The 5000-nt window shown below is 54.0% G+C and overlaps 1 non-coding gene across 1 annotated transcript in view; it reads left to right on the top strand.

The window, feature by feature from the left end:
- Positions 1-3437: 3437 nt before the first annotated feature.
- LOC124729449 overlaps positions 3438-5000 on the top strand; it is a 1911-nt gene continuing 348 nt past the window's right edge. Inside the window, exon 1 of the ribosomal RNA XR_007007690.1 lies at positions 3438-5000. This exon is cut by the window's right edge and continues 348 nt beyond it. This is a non-coding gene — a ribosomal RNA (small subunit ribosomal RNA).

Raw genomic sequence — 5000 nt, 5'->3', positions numbered from 1 at the left:
GCCACCCACAAAGGCTGCAGCCTCTGTCGACCATAGCACCCAATCTCCAGTGGCTCTGCCGCACGAAGCCGTGGACCGGCAATGACGCCACCCGCACCCGTTCGTGCACCACCCCAACCGCCAAACTCGCACCTCCAGCGGATGAACGGCGGACGTTTCCCGCACTCGTAAAGTGCAATCCACCCCTATAACTTGCGTTTCATGAAGAGTTATTTCCAATATGCGACATTCCCGCTGTCCGTATACATGAGCCGCGACCTGTACCACTTACGAGCGAGAGACGCGATCGCGTTGCTCACTGTACGGCGTCCGATACCGAGCCATCAGCATGTCGGTCCCCATGCGCGTTGCACTCGCACTCGCAGTCGCAAAAAACGTGGGGCAAATATATTACGCGGAAGAGTTATAACAGACCGAGCCCCACTGCATGGGGGGAGTCTTTGTCACTAATGTACACAGATGGAACATTTTGGACTGGAACCAGATTACCCGTACACACGGCGCTGATTAGTAATCAATGCAGAGCCATCAAACTACAGCAAATATACACAACTGTCCGTATACATGCTGAAAGAGTCTGCCCAAAATGGGAACCACACGTCAGCCAGACACTCTGATCACGCACCACTCTCTGCTTCTAACAGGCGCACATACAATATGTAAGCACCAGCATGGAACAACATCCAGTGCATCTTCTCCGCCACATTACACAATCCACACTATCACAACCAGACCAGGAGGTCCGTGCGGAAAATACAATATCCCAGCCTTTCGACATCCACCATTGCGCAGACCAGGCACCAACACCCACACATGTCCTATACAACGGTGCACCCAACATCACAATAGTACCTCCTGTCACAGCGCACAAACAATGACATGAGTCAAAGACACAGGTCTCACACAAGCATAGAATTGGAGCGCCGCCTCTAATAAGCCAAAGGTGCATCCTGACGTGACAAATCTGATCATGTCACAAGCATTCACTTACTATAATCACTATCAACGAACCTGCCGCCCCCGCCCCCCCCCCCCTACACCTTTCCGTACAACAACGTGTAACCTAACCTAACCTAACCTAACCTATGTTGTACTTAACCTAACCTATGTTGTACCTTAACCTAACCTATGTTGTACCTTAACCTAACCTATGTTGTACCTTAACCTAACCTATGTTGTACCTTAACCTAACCTATGTTGTACCTTAACCTAACCTATGTTGTACCTTAACCTAACCCATGTTGTACCTTAACCTAACCCATGTTGTACCTTAACCTAACCCATGTTGTACCTTAACCTAACCCATGTTGTACCTTAACCTAACCCATGTTGTACCTTAACCTAACCCATGTTGTGCCTCAACCTAACCCATGTTGTGCCTCAACCTAACCCATGTTGTGCCTCAACCTAACCCATGTTGTGCCTTAACCTAACCCATGTTGTGCCTCAACCTAACCCATGTTGTGCCTTAACCTAACCCATGTTGTGCCTTAACCTAACCCATGTTGTGCCTTAACCTAACCCATGTTGTGCCTTAACCTAACCCATGTTGTGCCTTAACCTAACCCATGTTGTGCCTTAACCTAACCCATGTTGTGCCTTAACCTAACCCATGTTGTCGCCTTAACGTAACCCACGTTGTCGCCTAAACCTGCTCTGTAATTGTTATACGACTCGTTCAATTACTGTAGTGTTGCCCACCCGCAACCCTCGCAATATAGTTCGCTACTCGCACTGCCCGCACCCCTGTGTATCGCTTCATGTTAAACACCTTGCAAGTCTTGCTCACTTTCCACATGCTCCTGCTGTACACTGTAATGTGGATGGCAGCAGGACGTACATGCCGCCCCTCCCCACGTCCCCACCTTGCCCCCTGCCTTCGCAAGCTGGTTGGTGAGAAGTTTGCATGTTCAATGCCCTTCGCATGCGACGTACTCAGGCTACGTTGTGGTGCGGCCTGTGTCAACTGTCCGCTGATGTCGTACGCGTGAACCACAATCTGTACTGCACATTCGTCCTTATGTACTGAATGATACATCGTGGCACATGTGTGACCGCACAACGACTGCGCCCAAAAACGGCGGACCATACAGTGCAAATATTGTGCACGCAGCTACGTGTCGTCTCCCTATGAGAGCTGGATTGCAGTGTGGTACGCCATAGAGACGTGTGGGAGGAACGGACGCCGTGGATGGCGATCAGCATGAGCTGTCTGTTGATGTATTCGGACCTAGTCGTCTCTCCTCACACACCGTGATGGCATGGTGCACCGCGTTCCATATCTGCGACATGCTACAGAGGCCGGTTGACAGTCGTTCGAGCAATGGACATCGCATACGTACGGGGGCCCACCTTCCACGTATTGTCTAGGCGTGCACATTTTGTTGCGTGTATGTGGGCAGACGTAGTGTGGCGTGACACCTGACACAGGCATGCAATAATCGTTGAAGTTGCAAATGGCGATGGACGCCTGCGTTTTCTGGTGAAGTTACGCAAATGAACAAATGGTAACCTGTTGTGGTGCGGTTGTTCTCGCTAGGGGTGAATCGGTGATGGCGACGATAGGTTGAGGTACTAACCGGTTGTTCCAGCGATACCCACCATGCCGACGAAACTGAACGGCATCTGGGTGTGAAGCGATACGCGGCGGTGGCTGGGTGGGACCGTCCCCGGCCGGTGAGGGGGCGCCTCCCGGCGTGCTGGCCGCGCGGTGCGTGGGCGCACGCGCTACAGCCGGCTGGTGGGGGCGGCCAAGTGGCAGGCGCGCCGGCCGACGGACGCGGCAGGCGTCGCAGCTGCGCGCCGGCGCACCCTGCGCGCGGCGCCGTGCGGCCAAAGTAGGTCCTCGCGGGCCCGGTGCGAAGCGCGGTGGACATCTTCAGTGTGCTGGTCCGATTGAGGACTGTGTGCGTTGAGGATGCGCCGCCGCCCGGCGCTCGGCGCCGCGACGCCGTCTGCTGCTCGGTCGCCCCAGCGGTTCTCGCTGGTGGTTTGTATCGCAGCTGTGCGGATGTGTTGGCGCGTGCGCTGTGCTGGGAGAGTTCGCTTCGGCACCCAAGTGGGGCTTTTGTCCTTCTGTGGCGCTGGCGTTGGAGCTGCCGGTCACCGTAGGTGGCGCGTGTTGTCTCCGCCGGCAATGCCACGACAGCACGCTCCCGGGCCTCTGTCGGCAGCGGCAAGCTCAGTTGGGAGCACGGGTGGTCGCACCGAAAGCGTCTACTCGCCTAACTCCGGGCGATTGCGCCTCTCTCGAACCCGACCAAGTACTTGGGACGGCGCTGCGCGCCGCCGGGACCTGAGAGGGTTTCGAGGTGTATTGTGCAGGGGAGCTCAGCCTCCTCCTGTTTGCAGAATGATTGAGCGGACGCTTGCGTGTTCGCGCGGGCCCCCGGGACACACTCCCGGGCGGCCGGCTGCTCAGCTCTAGTTGACGCAGCTCCCTGGTTGATCCTGCCAGTAGTCATATGCTTGTCTCAAAGATTAAGCCATGCATGTCTCAGTACAAGCCGCATTAAGGTGAAACCGCGAATGGCTCATTAAATCAGTTATGGTTCCTTAGATCGTACCCACGTTACTTGGATAACTGTGGTAATTCTAGAGCTAATACATGCAAACAGAGTCCCGACCAGAGATGGAAGGGACGCTTTTATTAGATCAAAACCAATCGGTCGGCTCGTCCGGTCCGTTTGCCTTGGTGACTCTGAATAACTTTGGGCTGATCGCACGGTCCTCGTACCGGCGACGCATCTTTCAAATGTCTGCCTTATCAACTGTCGATGGTAGGTTCTGCGCCTACCATGGTTGTAACGGGTAACGGGGAATCAGGGTTCGATTCCGGAGAGGGAGCCTGAGAAACGGCTACCACATCCAAGGAAGGCAGCAGGCGCGCAAATTACCCACTCCCGGCACGGGGAGGTAGTGACGAAAAATAACGATACGGGACTCATCCGAGGCCCCGTAATCGGAATGAGTACACTTTAAATCCTTTAACGAGTATCTATTGGAGGGCAAGTCTGGTGCCAGCAGCCGCGGTAATTCCAGCTCCAATAGCGTATATTAAAGTTGTTGCGGTTAAAAAGCTCGTAGTTGGATTTGTGTCCCACGCTGTTGGTTCACCGCCCGTCGGTGTTTAACTGGCATGTATCGTGGGACGTCCTGCCGGTGGGGCGAGCTGAAGGCGTGCGACCGCCTCGTGCGTGCTCGTGCGTCCCGAGGCGGACCCCGTTGAAATCCTACCAGGGTGCTCTTTATTGAGTGTCTCGGTGGGCCGGCACGTTTACTTTGAACAAATTAGAGTGCTTAAAGCAGGCAAGCCCCGCCTGAATACTGTGTGCATGGAATAATGGAATAGGACCTCGGTTCTATTTTGTTGGTTTTCGGAACCCGAGGTAATGATTAATAGGGACAGGCGGGGGCATTCGTATTGGCGACGTTAGAGGTGAAATTCTTGGATCGTCGCAAGACGAACAGAAGCGAAAGCATTTGCCAAGTATGTTTTCATTAATCAAGAACGAAAGTTAGAGGTTCGAAGGCGATCAGATACCGCCCTAGTTCTAACCATAAACGATGCCAGCCAGCGATCCGCCGCAGTTCCTCCGATGACTCGGCGGGCAGCCTCCGGGAAACCAAAGCTTTTGGGTTCCGGGGGAAGTATGGTTGCAAAGCTGAAACTTAAAGGAATTGACGGAAGGGCACCACCAGGAGTGGAGCCTGCGGCTTAATTTGACTCAACACGGGAAACCTCACCAGGCCCGGACACCGGAAGGATTGACAGATTGATAGCTCTTTCTTGATTCGGTGGGTGGTGGTGCATGGCCGTTCTTAGTTGGTGGAGCGATTTGTCTGGTTAATTCCGATAACGAACGAGACTCTAGCCTGCTAACTAGTCGCGTGACATCCTTCGTGCTGTCAGCGATTACTTTTCTTCTTAGAGGGACAGGCGGCTTCTAGCCGCACGAGATTGAGCAATAACAGGTCTGTGATGCCCTTAGATGTTCTGG

Source organism: Schistocerca piceifrons, unplaced genomic scaffold, assembly GCF_021461385.2.
Source record: "Schistocerca piceifrons isolate TAMUIC-IGC-003096 unplaced genomic scaffold, iqSchPice1.1 HiC_scaffold_1209, whole genome shotgun sequence".
Lineage (NCBI taxonomy): Eukaryota > Metazoa > Arthropoda > Insecta > Orthoptera > Acrididae > Schistocerca > Schistocerca piceifrons.
The sequence above is the reverse complement of the archived record's forward strand: the minus strand, read 5'-3'. Positions and strand labels throughout refer to the sequence as shown.